General features: G+C 44.4%; 1 protein-coding gene across 2 annotated transcripts in view; it reads left to right on the forward strand.

Moving 5' to 3' along the window:
- Window positions 1-16,160, forward strand: part of LOC135536667 (cytohesin-1) — a 68,302-nt gene that overhangs the window by 9,319 nt on the left and 42,823 nt on the right. Inside the window, exon 1 of one of the 2 annotated variants that reach the window (XM_064962922.1) lies at window positions 966-1,219. The exons of the other annotated variant lie outside the window; for it this stretch is intronic. The gene's annotated coding sequence lies outside the window, so the exon portion shown is untranslated. Of the gene's footprint in view, window positions 1-965; window positions 1,220-16,160 lie in introns of those variants that run through there. 2 annotated transcript variants of the gene reach the window in all.

A 16,160-nucleotide genomic window follows, 5' to 3' on the forward strand; every position in this document is an offset into this window, starting at 1 on the left:
TGGGCTTTGAGGTAGTGGCTCTCTGAGACTCTGGGGTTTGAAGTAGTGGCTGTCTGAGACTCTGGGGTTTGATGGAGTGACTCCCTGAGACGGTGAAGTATGTAGCTGTGACTCAGACTGGTGACAGAAGCCCAGACCCATAGGCCTGAGTCATAACAAGAGCTCATGTAGCCTAGTGCCCACCCACTGTCCCTCTAGAGATGGTAAGACATGACTTCACAGAGTCACTAGTCAAATAACGACATTATGCATTCCCTTTCAAGAACCATTCCTCTTGTATTCATAAATGTATTCTTCATCTCAGTATCAGAGTAGGAGGTTGTCATAGCTACGGAGATTGTACTTTGATAACTGTCAGTACAGTGTAATGACATCATGGAACATACGTTCATACATAACAGTCATGTTTGTTGTGTTGAAAGGCTCCATATTTATCTGAGGGTCTCTTGTTAAGATCTGAATACAACTCTGAGCTTGGTATGCCGGAATACACTACCTTCTCAGATGAAGAACTGTGTGTGTGTGTGTTTCAGTGCGAGTGTGTGTTTCAGTGCGAGTGTGTGTTTCAGTGCGAGTGTGTGTTTCAATGCAAGTGTGTGTGTGCGTTTCAGTGCGAGTGTGTGTGTTTCAGTGCAAATGTGCGTTTCAGTGCGAGTGTGTGCGTTTCAGTGCGAGTGTGTGCGTTTCAGTGCGAGTGTGTGCGTTTCAGTGCGAGTGTGTGTGTTTCAGTGCGAGTGTGTGCGTTTCAGTGCGAGTGTGCGGACGAGACAGACAGGCGGAGGAGAAGAAATGAAAAAGAAGAGAAGGAATAGAGGATGGCCACTGGGTGGAGCCTCTATGTTAATGAGAGCCACGGCAGAGGAGAGAGGGACTGAGCAAGAGGGGGGAGGGAGGGATGGGGTTGGGAAAGAAGAGAGAGCGAGAGAGAGAGGTGCGTGAATAAGTGTTTTTCTCCAGATGGACTGTGGCTGGCTGTGTGCTTGGAGCAGGCAGGCTGCGTAGTGAGTTCTGTGTGGTACAGTAGGGTAGACAGACAGCACCTCTCTCTCTCTCTCTGGTCTGCTGGAGGAGCCGGCTGCCTCTCTCCCTCTCTCCTTCGCTGGCCATGCTGTCGCTTGGCTTAACAGGCTGGACTAGCTGATTGAGGAGAGCGAGGTGCCCAACGGATAGGAGAGGGGGAAGACAGGAACTGACATACTTTTAAGGATTGTTCACCCAGGTTAGTCATTTTGATTTGTTACAATGTGATTATTGTCATTATTAACTGTCAGTAGCATTTAATTTCATTCATTGCGTCTGTGTGGGGTGTGTTTGTGTACACTTTTCCTTTAAAAGCAAATACAGAACTGAACTCTGTACAATTTTAAAGTGTGTGTGTGTGTGAGAATGCATTCATACGTGTTTGTGTGTGCATGTGTTCGCATGCGTCTGTTTTCACACACACACACACACACACACACACACACACACACACACACACACACACACACACACACACACACACACACACACACACACACACACACTCACAATCATTTCATTGCTGCAGTAATAACATCTGCCAGGCTGGAGATGATGCATCTAAGTCAGATCAATACTATCCTGTTATGAGCACTGACATACTGTGATGAAGAATGGACCTGCTACTCAATACAATACAATACAATACTATCCTGTTATGAGCACTGACATACTGTGATGAAGAATGGACCTGCTACTCAATACAATACAATACAATACTATCCTGTTATGAGCACTGACATACTGTGATGAAGAATGGACCTGCTACTCAATACAATACAATACAATACTATCCTGTTATGAGCACTGACATACTGTGATGAAGAATGGACCTGCTACTCAATACAATACAATACAATACAATACTATCCTGTTATGAGCACTGACATACTGTGATGAAGAATGGACCTGCTACTCAATACAATACAATACTATCCTGTTATGAGCACTGACACACTGTGATGAAGAATGGACCTGCTACTCAATACAATACAATACTATCCTGTTATGAGCACTGACATACTGTGATGAAGAATGGACCTGCTACTCAATACAATACAATACTATCCTGTTATGAGCACTGACACACTGTGATGAAGAATGGACCTGCTACTCAATACAATACAATACTATCCTGTTATGAGCACTGACATAATGTGATGAAGAATGGACCTGCTACTCAATACAATACAATACAATACAATACTATCCTGTTATGAGCACTGACATACTGTGATGAAGAATGGACCTGCTACTCAATACAATACAATACTATCCTGTTATGAGCACTGACATACTGTGATGAAGAATGGACCTGCTACTCAATACAATACAATACAATACTATCCTGTTATGAGCACTGACATACTGTGATGAAGAATGGACCTGCTACTCAATACAATACAATACAATACTATCCTGTTATGAGCACTGACATACTGTGATGAAGAATGGACCTGCTACTCAATACAATACAATACTATCCTGTTATGAGCACTGACATAATGTGATGAAGAATGGACCTGCTACTCAATACAATACAATACTATCCTGTTATGAGCACTGACATACTGTGATGAAGAATGGACCTGCTACTCAATACAATACAATACAATACTATCCTGTTATGAGCACTGACATACTGTGATGAAGAATGGACCTGCTACTCAATACAATACAATACAATACAATACTATCCTGTTATGAGCACTGACATAATGTGATGAAGAATGGACCTGCTACTCAATACAATACAATACAATACTATCCTCTTATGAGCACTGACATACTGTGATGAAGAATGGACCTGCTACTCAATACAATACAATACAATACTATCCTCTTATGAGCACTGACATACTGTGATGAAGAATGGACCTGCTAGGCTAATATCTTGGTAGGCTAATAAAAGGTGAAAGGTAGGTTAATATCTAGGTAGGCTAATAAAAGGTGAAAGCTAGTTTAATATCTTGGTAAACTAATAAAAGGTGAAAGGTAGGCTAATATCTTGGTAGGCTAATAAAAGGTGAACGGTAGACTAATATCTTGGTAGACTAATAAAAGGTGAAATGTAGGCTAATATCTTGGTAGGCTAATAAAAGGTGAAAGGTAGGTTAATATCTTGGTAGACTAATAAAAGGTGAAAGGTAGACTAATATCTTGGTAGGCTAATAAAAGGTGAAAGGTAGGCTAATATCTAGGTTGGCTAATAAAAGGTGAAAGGTAGGCTAATATATTGGTAGGCTAATAAAAGGTGAAAGGTAGGCTAATATCTTGGTAGGCTAATAAAAGGTGAAAGGTAGGCCAATATCTAGGTAGGCTAATAAAAGTTGAAAGGTAGGCTAATATCTTGGTAGGCTAATAAAAGGTGAAAGGTAGGCCAATATCTAGGTAGGCTAATAAAAGTTGAAAGGTAGGTTAATATCTTGGTAGACTAATAAAAGGTGAAAGGCAGGCTAATATCTAGGTAGGCTAATAAAAGGTGAAAGGTAGGCTAATAAAAGGTGAAAGGTAGGCTAATATATTGGTAGGCTAATATCTAGGTAGGCTAATAAAAGGTGAAAGGTAGGCTAATATCTAGGTAGGCTAATAAAAGGTGAAAGGTAGGCTAATATATTGGTAGGCTAATATCTAGGTAGGCTAATAAAAGGTGAAAGGTAGGCTAATATCTAGGTAGGCTAATAAAAGGTGAAAGGTAGGCTAATATCTAGGTAGGCTAATAAAAGGTGAAAGGTAGGCTAATATATTGGTAGGCTAATATCTAGGTAGGCTAATAAAAGGTGAAAGGTAGGCTAATATCTCGGTAGGCTAATAAAAGGTGAAAGGTAGGCTAATATCTAGGTAGGCTAATAAAAGGTGAAAGGTTCAGTTAGCATCCAGGCGTTCATGACCAGGTTGTAGAACGGTGGGTAGTTCAGGTTCTGCTCCGTTATACCAGGGCAGCAGATGATTCAACAGAATAACATGGTCTGTAGGTGTTCTTTGGACAGTGGTGGTGGTGTTTTGTCAGGAGGAATTCAGCTCTGCTTTAGTTTTGGTCAGAACTGATAGCCTGGTCCCAGATCTGTTTGTGCTATAGAGCCAGCTCCTATCGACTCATGGTCTCCTACGGTTCTACAGCATAAACAAGTCTGGGACCAGGCTATGAGTTGTTCCTGGGACTGAGAAAGAGAAAGCCCCTAAAGCCACAAGGATACAGAACTTTCCTTGTTGAAGGAATGTCACTGTCCTGGCTGTTCTTCTAACCCATGTGATCAGAGTTGAGCGCTCTGAAATCCAGCTCCTCATGGAGAGCTGCTTGTGCTCTTCACCTCTTTCCCATCCACTCTGTTAGAAACCTCTCCTCACTCACAGGAAAATACTGCTGCTCCAAATTCACTCCATTCATTCAACTCACAATTTAACTATTTTCTTTCCGAATGGTAGGTCCTATTTACCTGGACCTAGCATTCGGTTTTAAAGTATTGAAACCAAACCATATGATTTGAATGAACATTATTATACTGAAAAACATGAAAAGGTGACTGTAAGAAGCGCTCATCATTTCAGATAGGCCACATGTCATATTAAACAGCATATAACCACTGGAAATGGGTCAGGAGACAGACAGGGAGACAAAGAAGGAACCAAAATGAATTATTTAGGCTCTATTATTTCAATTATTTCAAGGCTACAGCTACAAAGAAATACATAGTGAAGCATTTGGGAGTGTGACATACTAAGCTGGCAGGGACATTAAGCAGTCAGCATTTAAACAACGTTTAGTTGTATTCAATCATTATATTCTATACATGACACATATAGGCTGTGACTTACTAATTATTTACCAATTAAATACATGCCTTATTAGGCTCCAGCTACAGTGCCTTTAAATGTATCTTTAGAAACATGTGTTTGGCCAGAGTCTGTGGCCTCAGGCCCATGTGATGGTGTCTGGAGAGCAGGGCAGCAGTGGAGAACATCCTCTCAGACCTGGCAGAGCCACAGGGGATGATAACACCTTCGGGCTGCTCTTGCCAGGCTGGGCAGAGATGCAGAGTTGCTTTTGTCAGTCGGCGTAAAGGATTTGAGGTAAAATAACCCTATCAAAACAGAAAGCTTCTATAAAGAGGTAATGCCAGGCCTACTGGGCCTAAATCAACAATGGCGATTTTATAGATAATAGAAGGGAAATGTTATAGTTAACTACCCACGGTAATGGAGCGGTAATGGAGCTGTAATGGTGCGGTAATGGAGCTGTAGTGGTAATGGCACGGTAATGGAGCTGTACTGTAGCTGTAATGGAGCTGTACTGTAGCTGTAATGGAGCTGTACTGTAGCTGTAATGGAGCTGTAATGGAGCTGTACTGTAGCTGTAATGGAGCTGTAATGGAGCTGTACTGTAGCTGTAATGGTAATGGAGCGGTAATGGTGCGGTAGCTGTACTGTAGTGGTACTGGAGTGGTAATGGTGCGGTACTGTAGTGGTACTGTAGTGGTAATGGAGCGGTACTGGAGTGGTAATGGAGCTGTACTGTAGCTGTAATGGAGCTGTAATGGTAATGGAGCGGTAATGGTGCGGTAGCTGTACTGTAGTGGTACTGGAGTGGTAATGGTGCGGTACTGTAGTGGTACTCTAGTGGTGATGGAGCAGTACTGGAGTGGTAATGGAGCTGTACTGTAGCTGTAATGGAGCTGTAATGGTAATGGTGCGGTAGCTGTACTGTAGTGGTACTGGAGTGGTACTGGAGTGGTAATGGTGCGGTACTGTAGTGGTACTGTAGTGGTAATGGAGCGGTACTGGAGTGGTAATGGAGCTGTACTGTAGTGGTACTGTAGTGGTAATGGAGCTGTACTGTAGTGGTAATGGAGCGGTAATGGAGCGGTACTGGGGGGTGGTAATGGAGTGGTAATGGAGCGGTACTGGAGTGGTACTGGAGTGGTAATGGAGCTGTACTGTAGTAGTAATGGAGCTGTACTGTAGTGGTACTGTAGTGGTAATGGAGCGGTACTGGAGTGGTAATGGAGCTGTACTGTAGTGGTACTGTAGTGGTAATGGAGCTGTACTGTAGTGGTAATGGAGCGGTAATGGAGCGGTACTGGGGGGTGGTAATGAAGTGGTAATGGTGCGGTACTGGAGTGGTACTGGAGTGGTAATGGAGCGGTACTGGAGTGGTACTGTAGTGGTAATGGTGCGGTACTGTAGTGGTACTGGAGTGGTAATGGAGCGGTACTGGAGTGGTAATGGAGTGGTAATGGAGCTGTACTGTAGTAGTAATGGAGCTGTACTGGAGTGGTACTGAAGTGGTAATGGTGCGGTACTGTAGTGGTACTGGAGTGGTACTGGAGTGGTAATGGTGCGGTACTGTAGTGGTACTGGAGTGGTAATGGAGCGGTAATGGAGTGGTAATGGTGCGGTACTGTAGTGGTACTGGAGTGGTAATGGAGCGGTACTGGAGCTGTACTGGAGTGGTAATGGTGCGGTACTGTAGTGGTACTGGAGTGGTAATGGAGTGGTAATGGTGCGGTACTGTAGTGGTACTGGAGTGGTAATGGAGCGGTACTGGAGTGGTAATGGAGTGGTAATGGAGCTGTACTGGAGTGGTAATTGTGCGGTACTGTAGTGGTACTGGAGGGGTAATGGAGTGGTAATGGTGGGGTACTGTAGTGGTACTGGAGCGGTACTGTATCGGTACTGTAGCGGTACTGTAGCGGTAATGGAGCTGTAATGGAGCTGTACTGGAGCGGTAATGGAGCTGTAATGGAGCGGTAATGGAGCTGTACTGGAGCGGTAATGGAGCTGTAATGGAGCGGTACTGTAGCTGTCCTGTAGCGGTACTGGAGTGGTAATGGAGCGGTAATGGAGCTGTACTGTAGCGGGCGAGATGTCCGACACTCCTGCCTTTGGGAAAGCTCCAAAATGAGCACGCTACTACACTCCTCTCTCCTCTGATATACTCTGTTCTACACACAGAGGATCTGTGATCATCCCACTGACTCGTCACACAGCTTCTGTGTTCTCCTGCCATCCACCCATTCACTGTCCCACACCTCCCCAGACAAACAGAGAGCCTGTTCCCCTTCCTCCTCTCCTCCTCCCTACCACCTCCTCACCAGGCCAGGTTGAGGCTGAGTCCATTGTGTCTCTGTGTGGTCCACAACAGATGATATCATCATGGTGGTTCTGTCCGGTCCGGTGCTGAATGACACGGTGAAGTAAAGGGAAGTGTGTGTCTACGAGAGGTGACCCAGGTCAGCCTGAAGGTCAGTGGGCTGTAGGTAAGGAGGAGGCTGTGTTTTGGGCTCCGTGCCCAGTGTCACGTTGTCTGCATCATTGACTGACTGGCTGACTGACTGACTGGCATTCCTTTACAACTCACTGCTGCTGTTCTGCCTTGTAAAGGGGGTCTTGTCAGGGTGTGTGTGTCTGTCTGTGTGCGTGGATGCTTGCATGTGTTGGACTGGGTCACTCTTCCAAAATATGTGAAGGGGAGGGAACAAGGAGTCTATAGCTGCACCACTGAAGAGATCCAGTGAGATGTGGAGATTAAAGAGCAATGACCATATCAATAGACCTGTAGCTAATAGTGTGCTGTGAGTGAGTCTATCTATATATCTGTTTAAATGCATTGTGTTTCACCATGAAGTGAAGCATGCTGGACACTAGGCTCCCTGATTGGTTTAGGCAGTTCTATAGAGACATGTCTTTTGGTGGGGAGGGGTACTGAACTGGACATTAGCTATGCTTTTAGCTGGGGTGGATGGATGCTCTCTACTCTCCCCTTCTGCCCAAGCCATGAGGTAGAGGGGGATGACAGACAGACAGTCAGGACCAGGGCTCACTGTGGTTACATTGCATTTTGGAGATAAGACGGGACAGTAGGAGTAAGGGGGAGAGGAAGAGGGGGGAGAGGAAGAGGGTAATCAGGTCTAATGGAACTCTGAAAGGCCAGATGGGTGCTGCTGGTTCAATGGAAAAGATAATGGTTCAGTCCCAAATGGAACCCTATGCCCTTTAAAGTGCACTAATTTTGACTAGGGTCGATGGGGGTGCACTATGTAGGGAATAGGGTGCCATTTGGGATGCACACATGGAGGAGAAACACAAGGCAGCATAATGAAAGGATTCTATTCCTGGAACACTTACTGATTACTACACATCCATACTACACATCCTCCCTACACACTTACTGATTACTGCACATCACTACACATCCTCCCTACACACTTACTGATTACTGCACATCACTACACATCCTCCCTACACACTTACTGATTACTGCACATTACTACACATCCTCACTACACATCCTCCCTACACACTTACTGATTACTGCACATTACTACACATCCTCACTACACATCCTCACTACACACTTACTGATTACTACACATTACTACACATCCTACCCTACACACTTACTGATTACTGCACATCACTACACATCCTCCCTACACACTTACTGATTACTACACATTACTACACATCCTCACTACACATCCTCCCTATATACTACTAATTACTGCACATTACTACACATCCTCCTACACACTTACTGATTACTGCACATTACTACACATCCTCCCTACCCTATACACTTACTGATTACTACACATTACTACACATCCTTACTACACATCCTCCCTACACACTTACTGATTACTGCACATTACTACACATTACTACACATCCTCCCTACACACTTACTGATTACTACACATTACTACATCCTCACTACCTCCCTACACACTTACTGATTACTGCACATTACTACACATCCTCACTACACATCCTCCCTACACACTTACTGATTACTGCACATTACTACACATCCTCACTACACATCCTCCCTATACACTTACTGATTACTGCACATTACTACACATCCTCTACACATCCTCCCTACACACTTACTGATTACTACACACTTACTTACTGATTACTACACATCCTCCCTACACACTGATTACTACACATTACTACACATCCTACTACACATCCTCCCTACACACTTACTGATTACTACACATACTACATACTTACTGATTACTACACATCCTCCCTACATACTTACTGATTACTGCACATTACTACACATCCTCACTACACATCCTCCCTACACACTTACTGATTACTGCACATTACTACACTACTACACATCCTCCCTACACTTACTGATTACTGCACATTACTACACATTCACTACACATCCTCCCTACACACTTACTGATTACTGCACATTACTACACATCCTCACTACACACTTACTGATTACTGCACATTACTACACATTACTACACATCCTCCCTACACACTTACTGATTACTACACATTACTACACATCCTACACACTTACTGATTACACATCCATCCCTACACACTTACTGATTACTGCACATTACTACACATTACTACACATCCTCCCTACACACTTACTAATTACTGCACATTACTACACATCCTCCCTATACACTTACTGATTACTGCACATTACTACACATTACTACACATCCTCCCTACACACTTACTAATTACTGCACATTACTACACATCCTCACTACACATCCTCCCTACATACTTACTGATTACTGCACATTACTACACATCCTCACTACACATCCTCCCTACACACTTACTGATTACTGCACATTACTACACATCCTCCCTACACACTTACTACACATCCTGATTACTATACATTACTACACATCCTCCCTACACACTTACTGATTACTACACATTACTACACATCCTCCCTATACACTTACTGATTACTGCACATTACTACACATCCTCACTACACATCCTCCCTACACACTTACTAATTACTGCACATTACTACACATCCTCACTACACACTTACTGATTACTGCACATTACTACACATCCTCCCTACACATCCTCACTACACATCATCCCTACACACTTACTGATTACTGCACATTACTACACATCCTCACTACACATCCTCCCTATACACTTACTGATTACTGCACATTACTACACATCCTCCCTACATACTTACTGATTACTGCACATCCTCACTACACATCCTCCCTACACACTTACTGATTACTGCACATTACTACACATCCTCCCTATATACTTACTAATTACTGCACATCCTCACTACACATCCTCCCTACACACTTACTAATTACTGCACATCCTCACTACACATCCTCCCTACATACTTACTGATTACTACACATTACTACACATCCTCACTACACATCCTCCCTATACACTTACTGATTACTACACATTACTACACATCCTCACTACACATCCTCCCTACATACTTACTGATTACTACACATTACTACACATCCTCCCTACACACTTACTGATTACTGCACATCCTCACTACACATCACTACACACGTACTGATTACTACACATTACTACACATCCTCACTACACATCCTCCCTACACACTTACTGATTACTGCACATTACTACACATCCTCCCTACACATCCTCCCTACACACTTACTGATTACTACACATTACTACACATCCTCACTACACATCCTCCCTACACACTTACTGATTACTGCACATTACTACACATTACTACACATCCTCCCTATACACTTACTGATTACTACACATCACTACACACTTACTGATTACTACACATTACTGCACATCCTCACTACACACACAATAGTATTCACATCTATATTCACATCTATTCACATGAGGCTACACACAGTATTCACCCAGTCATCACACAGCTGTTGCCCTCTTGTAGGGAACACAATCAGTGGAGTTTCCATCTGTCTGATAAGCTTTACTGTAACCATATCAGAGCATTAGACAGGTGTTGTGGTGCTGAGAGAGAGAGACTGCACTCCTCTGGGTTGGGTTGGGGTATACTACACACTCAGTACCCCTCTAGGTGGGTACAGGCAGTGGTATCAGGGTACCTACGATTTCTGTCCAACAAGACCCCAGAGAACGCCACTGCCCCAGGAATGTGTCCTATGTAATGAGAGGGACCTGGGACTGAACGAACACAGCGGCTTATTTTGGCCGTCACGTTTTTGAGCTCAACCTCCAAACTAGGTCAAATCAGATCAGGGGAGAGAGAGAGATTTCCTTTGAGCTGTCCTTTGGAATTTTAATTTCCCGATTTCCTGAGGAGATTCTCCAGTGATTTGGAAACCAGTCGTTTGGTATCTCTCCTTCCAAGATGGCAATCTGAGAGGGGGCGAGAGAGATGAACTGGATTCTGGTCCACAGTATTGCACATGCAGGAAGTTAAAGTAAAATACTGAGGTTTGTGTACGTTACATATAACACTGCAGACTCATTTACCAAACTGCTCCTCAACATAGCAGCTAAAACTCTGTCTGACTGGACACAAAGTCTATTGGGAAATAAAACAACAACCCACGTAAATGGGTCAGTTATAAATCAGGGTTCATTTAGGCTCAGTGAGAATGAGAGCTGAAGCTCAGCCGCTAGTTGAGGCAGGTCAAACCCCAGATTAGTGTGTACCAGCACCAGACATCTGACCTCTCTTTGGAAGCCCTTTGTCATTCACTGGATTGTCTATAGTAGGTTTAACTCCAACCCTGTTCCTGGAGAGTTACTGTGCTGTAGGTTTTAACTCCAACCCTGTTCCTGGACAGATACCGTCCTATAGGATTTAACTCCAACCCTGTTCCTGGAGAGATACCGTGCTGTAGGATTTAACTCCAACCCTGTTCATGGAGAGATACCGTGCTGTAGGTTTTAACTCCAACCCTGTTCCTGGAGAGATACCGTGCTGTAGGATTTAACTCCAACCCTGTTCATGGAGAGTTACCGTGTTGTAGGATTTAACTCCAACCCTGTTCCTGGAGAGTTACCGTGTTGTAGGGTTTAACTCCAACCCTGTTCCTGGAGAGATACCGTCCTATAGGATTTAACTCCAACCCTGTTCCTGGAGAGATACCGTGCTGTAGGATTTAACTCCAACCCTGTTCCTGGAGAGTTACCGTGCTGTAGGATTTAACTCCAACCCTGTTCCTGGAGAGATACCGTGCTGTAGGTTTTAACTCCAACCCTGTTCCTGGAGAGATACCCTCCTGTAGGTTATAACTCCAACCCTGTTCCTGGAGAGATACCGTGCTGTAGGTTTTAACTCCAACCCTGTTCCTGGAGAGATACCGTGCTGTAGGATTTAACTCCAACCCTGTTCCTGGAGAGATACCGTGCTGTAGGATTTAACTCCAACCCTGTTCCTGGAGAGATACCGTGCTGTAGGATTTAACTCCAACCCTGTTCCTGGAGACATACCTTCCTGTAATGGGTTTGTCACCATTACTGAGTCAAACCAAGCTGTACTGAGCTGGTCTGTTTGTGTGTCCACCATCCACCATAGTTGCTGGAACCGGTATGAAAAGGAAAATGTGGAAAGATCTGAGCCAGAACAGTATGGTTTGGGTTGGCCCTACAGTGTGAAAGAGACATCTGATGTCTGAGCCAGAACAGTATGGTTTGGGTTGGCCCTAAAGTGTGAAAGAGACATCTGATGTCTGTGCCAGAACAGTATGGTTTGGGTTGGCCCTAAAGTGTGAAAGAGACATCTGATGTCTGAGCCAGAACAGTATGGTTTGGGTTGGCCCTAAAGTGTGAAAGAGACATCTGATGTCTGTGCCAGAACAGTATGGTTTGGGTTGGCCCTAAAGTGTGAAAGAGACATCTGATGTCTGTGCCAGAACAGTATGGTTTGGGTTGGCCCTAAAGTGTGAAAGAGACATCTGATGTCTGAGCCAGAACAGTATGGTTTGGGTTGGCCCTACAGTGTGAAAGAGACATCTGATGTCTGTGCCAGAACAGTATGGTTTGGGTTGGCCCTAAAGTGTGAAAGAGACATCTGATGTCTGAGCCAGAACAGTATGGTTTGGGTTGGCCCTACAGTGTGAAAGAGACATCTGATGTCTGAGCCAGAACAGTATGGTTTGGGTTGGCCCTAAAGTGTGAAAGAGACATCTGATGTCTGAGCCAGAACAGTATGGTTTGGGTTGGCCCTAAAGTGTGAAAGAGACATCTGATGTCTGTGCCAGAACAGTATGGTTTGGGTTGGCCCTAAAGTGTGAAAGAGACATCTGATGTCTGAGCCAGAACAGTATGGTTTGGGTTGGCCCTACAGTGTGAAAGAGACATCTGATGTCTGAGCCAGAACAGTATGGTTTGGGTTGGCCCTAAAGTGTGAAAGAGACATCTGATGTCTGAGCCAGAACAGTATGGTTTGGGTTGGCCCTAAAGTGTGAAAGAGACATCTGATGTCTGAGCCAGAACAGTATGGTTTGGGTTGGCCCTACAGTGTGAAAGAGACATCTGATGTCTGAGCCAGAACAGTATGGTTTGGGTTGGCCCTAAAGTGTGAAAGAGACATCTGATGTCTGAGCCAGAACAGTATGGTTTGGGTTGGCCCTACAGTGTGAAAGAGACATCTGATGTCTGAGCCAGAACAGTATGGTTTGGGTTGGCCCTAAAGTGTGAAAGAGACATCTGATGTCTGTGCCAGAACAGTATGGTTTGGGTTGGCCCTAAAGTGTGAAAGAGACATCTGATGTCTGAGCCAGAACAGTATGGTTTGGGTTGGCCCTAAAGTGTGAAAGAGACATCTGATGTCTGTGCCAGAACAGTATGGTTTGGGTTGGCCCTAAAGTGTGAAAGAGACATCTGATGTCTGAGCCAGAACAGTATGGTTTGGGTTGGCCCTAAAGTGTGAAAGAGACATCTGATGTCTGTGCCAGAACAGTATGGTTTGGGTTGGCCCTAAAGTGTGAAAGAGACATCTGATGTCTGAGCCAGAACAGTATGGTTTGGGTTGGCCCTACAGTGTGAAAGAGACATCTGATGTCTGAGCCAGAACAGTATGGTTTGGGTTGGCCCTAAAGTGTGAAAGAGACATCTGATGTCTGAGCCAGAACAGTATGGTTTGGGTTGGCCCTAAAGTGTGAAAGAGACATCTGATGTCTGAGCCAGAACAGTATGGTTTGGGTTGGCCCTAAAGTGTGAAAGAGACATCTGATGTCTGAGCCAGAACAGTATAGTTTGGGTTGGCCCTAAAGTGTGAAAGAGACATCTGATGTCTGAGCCAGAACAGTATGGTTTGGGTTGGCCCTAAAGTGTGAAAGAGACATCTGATGTCTGTGCCAGAACAGTATGGTTTGGGTTGGCCCTAAAGTGTGAAAGAGACATCTGATGTCTGAGCCAGAACAGTATGGTTTGGGTTGGCCCTACAGTGTGAAAGAGACATCTGATGTCTGAGCCAGAACAGTATGGTTTGGGTTGGCCCTAAAGTGTGAAAGAGACATCTGATGTCTGAGCCAGAACAGTATGGTTTGGGTTGGCCCTAAAGTGTGAAAGAGACATCTGATGTCTGAGCCAGAACAGTATGGTTTGGGTTGGCCCTACAGTGTGAAAGAGACATCTGATGTCTGAGCCAGAACAGTATGGTTTGGGTTGGCACTAAAGTGTGAAAGAGACATCTGATGTCTGAGCCAGAACAGTATTCTTCAGCTGGACACTGTTTATCTCCCGACCTTCCTGTGAGCCACCCAGAGGCCCATGGTGTTGCTGTGGCCAAGATATTTGGACTGTCAACAGAGTTAGTTTCTATTGGCTGTTCTACCTGGTAGATAGTGTTACTGTTTTATTATGGAGAGTTTCAGAGGAAACATAATGGGTTGTGAGAGTGCTGGCGCAGCAGGGGTGAACAGTAAGCCTGAGGTGTGTGTGTTTCCCCTGGATGGCCTGCTTTCCAGGCAGTACTAGGCCCTAGAAAACAGGACGTGGGCGGTGTGTCTCTCTCATCCCATGCTCTGTCAGGCCTCTCCCTCTGGTTGGCTACTGTGAGACTGAGATTGGCTATCATCACGCTGACCTCTGACCTCTGGCGATGTATTGAACTGTTCCAGTAAATGCAGGGTTTTTCTGAGATACAGAGAGGGGAGATTCTGTGTTCTCCACCTAATGATGAATGTGATGCTATGTCACTTTGTTATCTCATGACTATATAATGGCACCTCTCTTCATCACCCATCTCCCACTCTCATGTCTCTCGGCTTCTATTGTTACACGTTGTATGTGTGTGTATGTGTGTTTGAATGGTAAATCTATTTATCAACTGGTAAAATCAAGATGTAGTCTATTCACAATACAGGGGAATGCATATTGAATAGGAGTGAGAGAATGCATTGAGTTGAGCTTGTTTTGGCTGCTTTCATGGGGCTTCAGATGGCAAACAATCCGTTTCCCTTCCAATTGGGACTCATTTTATTGTAGTGATAAACAACAACTGCATAGAAGTAACTTATTTTATAGAAGTGTTTTATAAAAGTGTGTGCTCGCTCTTTAACCAGTAATGACATCATTCACGGAGAGACGTGAGAGAGAGCAATTTAAGTGAATTAATAACGTTTTGATGGCAATCACTTTTGAATCAGTTTGGAAATCCGGATGTTTTGCGTAATGGTCAGCATATCATAACATGGTGCTAGCAGTAGTGAATGGATGTTGGCTTCAGCTGGAAGCAAGGAAAGTTAGTCTACAAAGCTGGAAGCCACCGGTATCTTCTATCATTGTAAGGTTTTCTAGCCTGTCTGGGTATAGTAATAAGTCATTTAACAGTTCCTACATGCCGTGTCACATTATTCAAGTGTGTTAACTTCAGTACAGGCTGAGTGGAGATCTGACATGATGCAGACCAGACTCCCAGTACAGGCTGAGTGGAGATCTGACATGATACAGACCAGACTCCCAGTACAGGCTGAGTGGAGATCTGACATGATACAGACCAGACTCCCAGTACAGGCTGAGTAGAGATCTGACATGATACAGGACAGACTCCCAGTACAGGCTGAGTGGAGATCTGACATGATACAGACCAGACTCCCAGTACAGGCTGAGTGGAGATCTGACATGATACAGACCAGACTCCCAGTACAGGCTGAGTGGAGATCTGACATGATGCAGACCAGACTCCCAGTACAGGCTGAGTAGAGATCTGACATGATACAGACCAGACTCCCAGTACAGGCTGAGTAGAGATCTGACATGATACAGACCAGACTCCCAGTACAGGCTGAGTAGAGATCTGACATGATACAGACCAGTCTCCCAGATGAGTAGAGATCTGACATGATACAGTCCAGTCT

The sequence above is a fragment of the Oncorhynchus masou genome, unplaced genomic scaffold, assembly GCF_036934945.1.
Source record: "Oncorhynchus masou masou isolate Uvic2021 unplaced genomic scaffold, UVic_Omas_1.1 unplaced_scaffold_648, whole genome shotgun sequence".
NCBI lineage: Eukaryota > Metazoa > Chordata > Actinopteri > Salmoniformes > Salmonidae > Oncorhynchus > Oncorhynchus masou.